General features: G+C 38.3%; 1 pseudogene; it reads left to right on the forward strand.

The window, feature by feature from the left end:
* The first annotated feature begins 259 nt into the window (after positions 1-259).
* LOC137282723 (piggyBac transposable element-derived protein 4-like) lies at positions 260-12,334 on the forward strand (annotated as a pseudogene).
* Positions 12,335-13,675: the final 1,341 nt, after the last annotated feature.

A 13,675-nucleotide genomic window follows, 5' to 3' on the forward strand; every position in this document is an offset into this window, starting at 1 on the left:
ACACAGGTAAGTGAACTTCAGAACCAGGTAACTGTCTATGATGTTGCCATCTTATTATTTACTTTAAGGTTAAAAAAATGTGAATGGACATTTGCAGGTAGATCATGATATAGCGAAAATAGGTGACATGCGTGATGGACAATGTTAACATTATGTTTTGGATACTTTTACTGTATTTACTTAGATTCCATTACAATATGAATATTCATGAATATAAAAATAGCCCCATGTGACAGACGACAACAAATCATTCGCAATCATGTCTGCTGTGGGTATCGGTTCCGACAGTGATTTAGGGGAGTCGGATATATCTGTCGATTCCAACTCAGAGTCTGACTCCAATATTGAAGATATCGAGGAAAGGAGAGGTGAGTACAATTTATCTTTATTGTTCAATTTCGGTAGACCAGAATGAAATTATTACTAATGTCAAGCAGTAACAAATGAAACAATATTATGACTGATTTGCAATTTTGAATTTTGATAATAATATTTGTATTCAGGACCATTTATGATGTTGTCAATATCAATTATTTCAAACCTTGATTTCGGCAGAGACTGTTATTACTTCCAATATTGAAGACACTTGTAATAGATTTTATTCGATCTTTAATATCACTACCCGAAGAGAAATATATGTTTACCTTTACATCCAAAGATTATATATTCTTCAGTTAAATGAATTTAAATTTTAATGTAACCTTCAATCCGTTCCATAATTTTTGTCCACATATATGTTTCTTTTTGACTATTAATAAACTGTTAAATGCTACATATGCCCATTTATTTATTTACCTGTCATACTTCAAACAAACCACAGTAAATGATAGTAAATCTTTCCTCTGGAGTTATAATGTAGATAACTGATGTTTATTAAAGATTGCATAATCAACTAATGCGAATAATTTTCAAAATTTTCAGATGAAGAAGGAGAAGAAAGAGGGGCCCAACCAATGGTTCGAGGCCCCTGGTCGCCTGTGCTGGACACAGACAGCTTTGACCTCGGCAATAGCATTGACTTTGCCGAGGTCTGTGGCCCTGTCAACCTTCCAGGGAATCAATGTGAACACTAAATTAAATATATAAATTGAAAAGAAACTTAATGAATTCAATAAGGAGATAGTTATTACAATTCACAACAAAAAAGTAATTGTATATTTTGTATGTGGCAAAAACTGCACTTATTCATGCATACGTGTTGAATACTTTTGACTTAATGCCTGTATCTATCACAGATATTGGTCTGTATGAATTCATTTTGCTTGTAGGCTAAATGTGAAGATATGATCAGTGTTGATTTGCAATAATAATACATGCACAGATACAAATATTAAGTTACTTTTCAGGTGATGATGCCCCTCCAATCGAATATTTTGATCAACAACTTGGAGGAGGGCATGGAGGTGTTGATTTGTTCGATCTGCTGGTCAGGGAGACAAACAGGTATGCGGAGCAGTACCTGCAGGGCCGCACCTTATCACCACAGAACAGGGCTCGATCATGGAGGCCCGTTGACCGGGAAGAATGCGAGCATTTCTTGGACTCGTGTTGGCCATGGGTGTCGTCAGGAAGCCAACCATTGCATCCTACTGGAGTGAGGGGGACAAGAACTGGCTGACAGCAACACCATCCTTCGGGGATACCATGCCGAGGAATCGTATGGCAAGCAGTTTTCACTTTTATTAAGGTATTAGAGACATCTTGAATTGTTTTAAAGATATCTTAAACTGAATAGAAGATATCTTGAATTAAATTGAAGATATCTCGAATTAAATTGAAGATATCTCGAATTGAGATAATTATTGATATCTCCAATGAAATTAAAGATATCGCGAATTGAATTAAGGATATTTTGAATCATATTAATGATATCTTAAAAGCAATTAATGATATCTTGCTTTGAATTAGAGATATCTTGAAATTAATTAAATATATCTCAAATAGAGAAAATATATTAAGGGAATACTGATATCTGAAATTGTTTTAAAGATATCTCGAATCGAATTGAATATATCTTAAATGACATTAGATATATCTTGAATAGAAACTATTTCAAGATATCTTCAAATACTTCCGGCTACATATCCGTAAATACTTCTGGTTCGGAAAATGGCGGGTGACCATGCATGTACACCTCGCACATGCCGAGAGCGGTCCTGTACTGTCAAGACATGATCCTGCATCGCGGCCGAGAACACCGCTTTTGTACATCCTACCCAGATTCGTCGCTATATGACCGAAATGATGCCAATGCGACGTAAAATGTCACCACAACCCTCTTCAGATTCTCGTGGCCGACTACCCCTCGTATTTTCTCGAGACGTTCTAGAAATATTTCCCGTGGGGTTTTGACTAAAACATTGATATCGATGTACTCCCAGATAATTTCCCTGTACATACATTTCACTGTCACATTTTATTACCATGAATTTAGACAATAATAGGCCGGTAAACCGTTTAATTCTTGTATCAACGGTAGCGAGCTGGCTTGTTGACAAGTTGTGTGCATGCGCCAAGTTTCTATAGTCCATTTCTGTATGTGTTCAGCATTGACGCAATGCCAGCAAATGTTCCCCAAAGTCAGATCCAAGCAAAATCCAAGCAAACTTAAATTCACGATATGGAATTCAATAGTAACTGTTATTACAGTCATAAAGTACATTTCTCTGGACAGACTCACCGGGTGTTTACATTACAGTATCACTGACCCGTGTACCAAATCACAGGGCAATGTTCTAAAGAGCTGTGGTTGTGAGACAACATTTGTACTTCATCTAAATCAAAGCTGTTTAGACAATAAGAACTGGGGAATCCATTAGCTTTATCTCTAACATCAATATGTTTATACCTTGAACGGGAATCAGGTTAGATGTATACTAATCAACATACATATTATGAAAATGTGCGCCAGAAAAAGACAATCGGTATCAAGGGAGTTAAGTGCCCTGTGCAACGAAATCTGTAAATTTTGACATGAATCCAAACATAACCACTTAAACATAAACTCTCTCTCTCTCTCGATCGATCGAGGGGCGGCCTCCGTGACTTAAACTGATTTATGCCTATGTAGGGCACTGTACATTTCCGAGGATAATTTGTCTTTTTTACTGGTTTGTCTGAACCCAATTTCTCAAATTGAATTTAACCTGTGACGCCACGATTTTTATAAAAATGTAGCAGCGCCCAGTGGCCAACATCCACCAGCCTGAGAATAAATGCCATTAAGATGTATTTCCACCGAGTAACAAAATCTAAAGTGCTTTCTACTGGTAGTAAAATACGTATTTGATTGGTGTCCTATAGGATTTTGCAGGACATTCATGAATAGTTAACAATTTCACCCTTGGAAGCAAGGTGAGTTTCAAAATCCTTTTAGTCATTAAGCATTTACTACAACTAGTAAGTGTAACTAGTTTGCCTTTTATCGTGATCAAAACAAATCTTAAACGGCATTTTCTATCTTTAAGCAAGGGAGGGTCCATCCATCGGCTTTAAAATATACCATGGGCTTCTTCAACGCTCGCTTCACAAACAACCCATTAAGCAGGAACTGCGGGTCCGATGGATATTTGTGCATAGTGACACCGTCACCCGACCCCTGGGTTGAGGGCAAAGCAATGATTGCATGTTTTTGTTGACGTCGAGAAATCAGCAAAATTACGGACTTGTTACACATTTTATATACATGTGTAAAGCTAACCGAAAACCCTTCCATACATGACGTCACTGCGGTTCGCTGCAGTGCTCTGGCGACAGATGTACGTAACCTGTTTGTGGTTTCGCTAGCGGGCGAGAGGGAAGCAGACGACTTTTTGGCTACTTTTAATCGCTCGGCATTAACTAACCACAAGTATTTCAAAGAATGAATTTGGTGTTCTGCACAAAACTAACCAGAAGTCTTTCATATGTTAATGGTTAAAAGTTCATGAAAAAACCCAAAGTTTATTCGATCTTTTAAAGTGAAAAAAAAACAGCGAAAATGAAAGCTCGAATGAACATTGCGTACTGCCACTGTAGAACACTATCAGAAACAGACTATAAAAATGTGGCGCATTGTCACGTGTTCGCTCGCTAGCGTTGATACAGGAACTGACTAAAAAGCTACGAGGGGTAACAGACCACGAGAATCTGGGTAGAGTGAGTGAGTGAGGTAATATTTAACGTCACATCGGCAATATCTCAGCCATATCGTGACGAGAACGTTAAATACTGAAATGAAATATATGGATACTATAAAAACCTGTCAACGACGGACAGTAAAACAACTAGAATATCACAGTTGGGATTAAAACTAGTGTGGAATGTTAAAACTAATATCACTATTCGGACAATACAACATAAAATCAGGCCATAGATTGCCAACAACTAAAGCTAGATCACCATACTAGGGGCCATGGGGACTTACAGTACCTTTGCTGCCTGCATGGACTCTAGTTGGATTTACAACATCCCCTCAGCTGTCAGCAATTTAGTCACATCTAGCCAAAAATTAAAAATACACATATACTACGATTAAGAACAGTGGAAAGTTTAAATTTACTGTGAATGCCTTTGGACTTACGTACCCTCTCAGGAGGACAATAATTTTACAATACTTCAACCCCCTTCGAGGGTACAGCCACCAACAATTCAAGTTACTAATCCAAACTTCCAATAACTAAAATACATCTATTTAGACAACATAACATTCAAAATTCCACCAAAAAATCAATCTCTTTTAAAAAAACAATAATTAAATATGAATTAACGCTAGTAAAAAGATCCTTCATTGTTTTAACTGTAAAATACTTATCCCTTGTGATGGAGAATTCAACACAGTCAAGCAGGATATGCTTGACCGTGGTTCTCTCATCACAAGGGATACAAAACGGAGGATCCTCACCTTTCAAAAGGTGCACATGAGTATATCTAGTATGGCCAATACGACATCGTCTTAAAATAACTTCTTCAAATCTGGACTGACAACCCAAGTAAGTGTAACCAATATACGGTTTTATTTCATGTAATTTATTTATACCTACTTGGGTGTCCCACTTCTTCTGCATCAGATCACGGATGTAGGTTCTAATGCTAGCTTTGTAATCAGAGTATGGAATAAGAAGTGGTGTCACAGATTTGTTGAGTGCTGCCTTGGCAGCAAGATCGGCCATTGCGTTACCGGAAATACCTACGTGGCTGGGTAACCAACAAAAGACGATGTCGTATTGGCCAGTGGCAAGATTATTATACAATTCAATAATTTCAATTAAAAGTGTATGTTTACAAGATATATTATTAATCGCCTGAAGGCAAGAAAGAGAGTCGGAATAGATTATATATTGTTTACGTTTAGGGTGTCTTTGAATATATTTAAGAGCTGTTAGTATGGCGTTAGCTTCTGCTGTAAAAATAGAACTGTTATCTGGTAATCGAGAAGATATTGTTCTGGATCCAAGGACGGTGGCGCTGTGGCTTGTGCCATCTGTAAATAAGGATTTATAATTGCTATATTTATGTTTCAGTTGATTATATTCTTGTTTATACTGTAATTCATTCGTTTCTGATTTTGTAAAAGTCGTTAATGTTAGGTCAACTTGTGGCCTAACCAACTGCCAAGGAGGAGAAGGAAGAAGACGGGAAGGAGCTATTTTTTCCAGCTCAAAGCTGACAGCAGAAATAAGTGGTTTTATTCTTAATCCAAGAGGCGGAACAAGAGAAGATTTTTTATTGTATAAATCCTCATAGAGAGGATTGAAAACACAGTTATATGCCGGGTTTGACTCATTTGAATATAGTTTTGTTACATACTGTAAAGCTAATTTTATACATCGCTGGTCAAGAGATGGTTCATCGGCCTCGACATACAGGCTGTCAACAGGTGAAGTTCTAAAGGAGCCAAGGCAAAGTCTTAGACCTTGATGATGGACTGAATCTAATAGTTTTAAGTTGCTTTTGCAAGCTCCACCATAGACAATGGAGCCATAGTCAAGTTTTGAACGCACGAGAGATCGATATAGATGGAGAAGGGTAGCTTGATCCCCTCCCCATTTAGAATTTGAAACCACTTTCAACAAGTCAAGTGCTTTCAGGCATTTAGTTTTAAGTGACTTAATATGTGGTAAAAACGTTAAATGTGAATCAAAGATAAGACCCAAGAACTTGGCTTCCTTCACAACTTTAATGGCCGTCCCATCTAGAGATAGTTCAGGGTCTTTATGTGGTTTGTATTTTCGACAAAAATGTATGCAGTTAGTTTTCGATTTAGAAAATTTAAAGCCGTTTTCAAGACACCATTTATTAATCTTGTTTAAACACAACTGCAATTGCCGTCCAATGGTATGCATATTTTTACCACGACAAGAAATATTAAAATCATCCACAAATAACGATCCATCAATTGAATCGTTTAAAACTTTAGATAAACTGTTGATCTTGATGCTAAAAAGAGTGACAGACAAAATACTGCCTTGTGGAACATCCTGATTGTAATGATCAGACAGGGTAGAACTCACACGGACTTGAAATTGTCTGTTATTTAAAAATTTGCCTATGAATTCAGGCAAACGGCCTCGCAAACCGAAATCATGTAAGTCTCTCAGAATGCCGTATTTCAAGGTTGTGTCATATGCCTTCTCCAGATCAAAAAAGATAGACACAGCATGTTGTTTATTAATCAGCGCGTTTTTCACAAATGATTCTAAACGCACTAAATGATCGACTGTACTTCTGTTTTTACGGAAACCACATTGTATATCTGTGATAAGGTTATTTGTTTCCAAGTACCAAACAAGTCGATTATTTATCATGCGTTCCATGGTCTTGCAAACACAACTAGTTAATGAAATCGGACGATAATTGGATGGATCCGTATGATCACGTCCAGGTTTAGGTATTGGTACTACTATGGCGTCACGCCATGAAGGAGGAAAGTTACCCGATGTCCAAATATCATCAAAAATATTTAGAAGAGTTTCTAGGCAGGATTCTGGTAAATGCTTCAGGAGTTGATAATGTATGTTATCAGCTCCCGTAGCAGTGTCATGAGCTTGATCAAGAGCAGTATGGAGTTCATGAATAGAAAAAGCTTCATTATAATCTTCCCCATTATCTGAGTTGAAATTAATAGTTTTCTTTTCTTGTTGTTTTTGATATTGCTGGAATTTAGGTAAATAGTTAGAAGAGGAAGAGTGTTTAGCAAGGGTTTCACCCAGTTTATTAGCAATATCTGATTTATCAGTAAGTAACTGATCTCCATGTTTAAGATGATGGACACTAGATTTAGTACCTTTACCTTTAATTTTTTGGACCATGTTCCATACCTTGGACATGGGTGTCCGTGAATTTATTTTGGATACATAATTTTGCCAAGATTGGCGTTTGTTCTGTTTAAAAGTACGCCTCGCTTTAGCATTTAGAATTTTAAATTTATTTAAATTATGCACCATAGGATGGCGACGGAAATAATGTTCTGCTTTTTTCCTTGCCTTCCTAGCTTGTTTGCACTCATCGTTGAACCATGGTTTTCTTACGTGTGGAACTACAGAGGAATTTGGTATACACTCATCAGCTATGGAATTCAGTTCATTAGAAAACATTTAATAGCATCGGGAACGTCAATAAAACGTTCAGGTTTAAGTTTTTCATCACACAGTGTTTCATATAAAGCCCAGGTAGCCTTTTTAAAATTCCGTCTTGATGATGGAGGAACATCAGATGGAGTTACAGCTTTTAATACAGTAGGAAAATGGTCACTTCCACAGAGGTCATCGTGCACTGACCAGTCAAATTGATTTAGTAGTTCCGAATTTGTCAGTGGCAAGTCAAGAGCAGAATAGGTCCCTGTACCAGGGTGTAAATATGTGCTTGAGCCATCATTATAAATACATAAATCATTGTCAGAACAAAAGTCCTCCAACAATTTACCTTTAGTGTTTGTATTTACACTACCCCAGAGTGGGTTGTGCCCATTTAAATCTCCCATTATAATACAGGGCTTCGGGAGTTAGTCATATAGAGCCTGAAGATCAGCTTTAGCAAACGTCAAAGACGGTGAAATATAAAGAGAGCATAGCGTAAACGCTACATGTAAAGTAATTCTCACAGCAACAGCATGCATATTAGTATTAAGTGAAACAGGGCTTTGAATAACGTTTTGTCTGACTAGAATGGATGATCCGCCAGTGGCTCTATCACCCGGAGTTGAAAAAGTATGATATGCATTAAAATGACGAAGGTCAAATGTATCTGTTTGTTTTAAGTATGTCTCTTGGAGACATATCGCCGAAGGTGTAAAATCCTGGACTAATAGCTGTAATTCATGTAAATTACTCCTCACTCCTCTGCAGTTCCACTGTACAATATTATTGGAATAAACTATCTTTTGGGGGGATTTATTGGGGATCTACCCCGCACTTTTTTGGAGGGCGACAAGCTATGTGCCCTAGAATGGATGTTTTCAGAAACGTCCATGTCTTCAAAAGACCCATATTTATTGAACAACTGAATTTTGTTCTGTGACCCTTTGGGAGCTCTGCCACTTTGTTGCTTTGAAGCATCAGCCTTTGGCTTCGGTTTACTTTTTACCGTTTGCTGACTATCAGCTGTCGACTGAGACTTTGAGTTTGACTGAGATGATGATCTGTTATCAGAAGGAGACTTTAAAGTACTGGGAAGTGATTCCTCAGTCTGTGATGACATAGTAGGGGATAAAAGCTGTGGAGAATCGCAATTGACCCAAGTCAAGGTAGTTTGGCAGCCTGTAGATGATTTTGTTATTATAGATCTGGACTCAGATGGTGGTTTTGCGACTGTAGCATAGCTTTCTGTAAGGTCAGATCTCTTCACCAGTTTTTTTGCTTCAGAAAAAGAGATGTTTTGGGTATACTTTATTCTGTTTATTTCCATTTGCTCTCTCCAGATTGGACACTGTTTCGAAGAAGAAGAATGGTCGCCTGAGCAGTTGGTGAATTTTTTAAAGTCACTGTCACAATCTTCTGTTGTGTGTGTCTTCTCACCACAGTGAGCACACACAACAGACAATGTGCAGGTAGATACACCATGTCCATATTTCTGGCATTTAAAACACCTGAGCGGGTTGGGGATGTACGTATCAACCTGAATATTACAGTAGCCTGCCTTCACTGATCTGGGTGCATTTGGAGAGGAAAAAGTGAACAGATATGTATTGGTTTTGATGGTTTCGTTGTTTCTCCCGGTTGAAAAGCGCTTGACGTAGAGTACACCTTGATCCTTCATTTCAGATCCTATATCAAGGTCCGACATATCATCAAACAATCGATCCCGATCTCTCACGATACCTTTACTTGTGTTCAAGGTTTTATGCGGAGAGACCGTGACCGGAATGCCCACAAAAGATTTAATATTCATCAAGTTGGTTGATTGCTGTCTTTTTCCGCATTCAATTAACAGCGCACCTGAACGTAAGCGTCTAATGTTCTTAACATCCCCAGCAATACCTTGAATACCCTTCGATACTGCGAAAGGGTTCAGCTTTAATGGTGTCTTGTCGGGAGTCTCAATAACAAGAAAACGTGGCCAATACTCAATCGATAGAGACGGTCTGTGGTCGGTATCAACAGGATCAATTTCAAGTGGACGTTTTGTTTTTTTGGGGGGTATGTCATAAGCCATAGTTGGTGTCATATGGTTCATCATCCGAGCTCCCCACCCCCCACGGAGTATCACAAGGACAATTCTAAAGCAAGCGGGCCTCCAGCTTGCAGCACCAAGGATACCCGGATGATATACTCCAGTAGAAGAATTAGAAATAATTAGTCTACCAGATTGGCCCATGAGCCATCGCCTTCTGGCACAAGACTCTAGGCAAAGTTCATATAATCATAATTTGGATAATTCACAATCGAAAAAGTTACAGATCACAAGTAGTGTCAAGACTAAAATTCACAACAATTCAAAATCAAATTTGTGCACTGACACATACATAGTCCATGCACAGGGCTTGGCATGACCAGCCGATTGGTTGAATCGGGGCAATTCAACCACCCGTCTAGGTGAAGTAAGGGCCAAAGTGGTGTGTTGGGCAAATGGGTCGCAGTTAAAAAGCCCAACTGCCCTCAACCACCAGGATCCCGTCCTCCACTGACACGGGACGCAACCCACGGCAAACAGGTTGCCCAATTTTAGTCGCCTCTTACGACAAGCAATGGGGTGCTGTGGACACATTCTGTCCCGGGTCCACACGGGAATCTGGGTAGAATTGATATAGGCGGTGTTTTCGGCCGCGATAGAGGATTATGTCTTGACCGCATCTCGGCAGAGCTGTACATGCATGGTCACCAACCGGAATTATTTCCGGATATGTAGCCGGAAGTATTTGAAGATATCTTGAAACCGTTCCATTTCAAGATATCTTTAATTCATTGCAAGATATCTCTAATTCAGTTCAAGACATCTTCAAATCAATTCAAGATATCTGTAAAACAATTTTAGATATCAGTAATAGCAAGAATTGAAGGTATCAATAATTGAATATATTCAAATATTTACAGATATCTTTAAATCATTATTGATATCTTTAGATATAATGCAGATATCTTTAAAACAATTGAAGATATCTGTAATTCCTGAATAAATGTGAAAATGGCTTGCCATAGAATCGCTTCCAAATCATCATGCGGTTCCTCCACTGCAGTGCCCCGAGGGCAGCCAGGTCATGACCCCCTCTAAAAGATCAGGCCGGTCCTTGATCTTGTGAATGGATCCTTCGCAACCACTCACAGGTTAGCTATTTCAAATTAGCCTGGATGAACACACACATTTTTAGGATGAATTCTATGAAATGTTTTGTAGATGTAATCATTGAATCCTTTAATCAGATCTTAGTAAATAATCAAAAGAATTGTAACGATCACAAGAACTAGAAATTGCATACCAGTAATCACTGACATGTTTGCATCTACCCCTTTCACGTTTTTTAGGCTTTTTAGATGAAAGGATGGTTGGCTTCAAGGGACGACATCACCTTGTGCAATACATGGCCAACAAGAAAGCACACAGATGGGGAGTGAAGCTGTGGATCCTTGCCGAAGCGGGTACTGGATACACCCATCAAGTTCGGATCTACAAGGGCAGGAACCTTGGAGGACCACCACCCAGGGCAGGCCTTGGGCACAGTGTGGTCATGGACTTGATGGAACCGCATCTCGACAAGGGTCACCACATCATCTGCGACAACTTCTTCAGCAGTCCGTCTCTCTACCATGCTCTATTTGACAGGAAGACATTCTGCACGGGTCGCCCGTCCGGAGGAAGGAATGCCGAGCTCTTTTGTTGGGAAAAGACCACCACGGGGCTCGACAATTGTGAGAAGACAGGGTCCACTGCTGGCAGTGCTCTTTTCAGACAGGAGGGTCTTCACCATTTTATCTACCATGGGTAGTCCAAGTTATATAGTATTTTAAATTTTTGTGAGTTCTTATTGGCAGATTAGTCATTATGATTTATTTTACTTGTGGCTAACACATAATATCACTATCCAGATTTATGAAAGTGAAATATGTGAATTTTATTTTGAAGATGTGTAGAATTTAATAACATGATCATTGAATGCTCAACATCTACTGTTCCCTTTACAGAATGGAAGATGGGCTTAACTCACGGGGCCTGTCTGTCACTCTCCCCTCAGTCGTTCGACAACACCTTGATGGGGGGAGTGGACCTTGGGGATCAACTCATTGCACTGTATGATCCCCAACTGCGCTCCGTGGAGCTGTGGAAGAAAATTTTAATCAATTTTCTTCTCACAGCATCAGGTAAGATCACCTTTTCCATTGGAAGTTATAATAACGACTCGTCGACTCATCAATTAGGTATAGTTATCGATCATTTAACATCAATATAGCTATCAAAAGTGTACTTCCTGATGCCTGACTTCCTGAAATATGGAGTAATGGAAGTCAATGTTTCTTCTCTTCACTATACAGTTAATGCCTATCAGACGTTCTTGAACACTCATGGTAGAACGACCCCCCGTCTGGACTTCCACATGTCCCTTCTCCACTCACTCGTCGGGAACACTCGTGTGACTAGGAGGACTGGCAGACCAAGGACCCAGCCTCCTTCCCGACGACTGACCGGACGCCACTTCATTGAAGTTCTGCCTGGAAGGAAGTGTGTCCTCTGTAGAAAGCGACAGAGGACCACAGATGGCTCTGCAGGAAAGGTCAGGACTTGGTGTCCTGACTGTTCTGTTGGCCTCTGTGCCCGCTGTTTCCGCCAGTATCACACAGCCGCTCACATGGAAGAGTGAACGGCTGTATGTACTGGCATATCATCCCTTCAGGCAGTTTCCCCATCTGTGTGCTTCAGTCCACTGTAAATAATTTCTGTGAGAGTATGACTTACACCGTATTCACAATATTAGAGAAAAATCACGGTGAAATATTGTATATAAATTCATTGCATTTAAATATCTTAATATCATTTGATTGTGAGAATATGAGCTACGCCGTATTTGCAATATTGCAGCAAAAATCACGGCGAATTACTGTATATAAATATATCTGATGTAAGTATTCTTCATGTGATTTGAGTGTAAGGATTACGCCATAAATGCAATACTAAAGCAAAGTCATGTCGAGCAATTGTATATAAATGTGGTGAATGTAAATATCCTTTAAATTCTTTAATGGTGCGATTAATATGTACGCCGTATTAACAATGTTTAAGCAAAATCATGGCGAATTATTGTACTTATACCATACGTCTTTCATGTAAATAAATATGTATATAATGATACATTTCTTTTCATTGACTTGTATATATATGATTAGAACTAAAATTAAAATTTGCCAGAACTTTCATTTTGAATGAACTAGAAACACTTGATAATATTAACTGTTACTAGACATATTTTTACAGCTATTCATCTTTTGAAAACAAAGTGTTGTAACAGAGACTTTATAGCATTGCATGTAACTTACTTTTTATGAAGATATACTTTGAAAATATACCTACACGTTACCTTACACACAAAAAAATACTACTTACATCTGGATAACAACCTTAAGCAAAATATTTCAACATACTACAAAAAGAGGAATCTGAAGCACTCTTACTAATTACATGGTTGTTTACTTCATATGATACAGCTATGGTCAGTAATGAAATGTTGTGAATATCCAATTTAACAAAAACCACAACAACTCTAATTACATGTCATTCATAAAGCACAATTCAACGATATCAGCATGTTTCAAATTATCATTTCACTCGTGTGACATGTACCTGTGTGGACAATACTGTAGTATAGTTTACTTACCGGAATTGTAAAAATATACATTTTGGGTGACCATACATAATCATAAAAAAAACCAACAAAATGAATTATCTGGGAGTACTGTGGTTGAAATACTTACTAAATGCTCGGAAGGAGATAGTGTTTATTCAATGTACAATAAATATTAACAAGCACACTGAGTATTAACTGAATGCTAGTCTTATTTCTGAGATTGTGTAATACCTGTGGTCTAATATATGAGCATTTGTAACCTTTGGCAAGCATGAGATTAATATTCTAACCAATATAGCATACCTACACCAATTTTTTTGTTAGGACTATGAAATAAGATATTGTTGCTTTATAAATATTTCCATAATACGTATATAGTAATACATATTGCTGGAAGGATTAATAAAGGTATGGTTCTCAGTAAAT

This window comes from Haliotis asinina, chromosome 4 (assembly GCF_037392515.1).
Source record: "Haliotis asinina isolate JCU_RB_2024 chromosome 4, JCU_Hal_asi_v2, whole genome shotgun sequence".
Lineage (NCBI taxonomy): Eukaryota > Metazoa > Mollusca > Gastropoda > Lepetellida > Haliotidae > Haliotis > Haliotis asinina.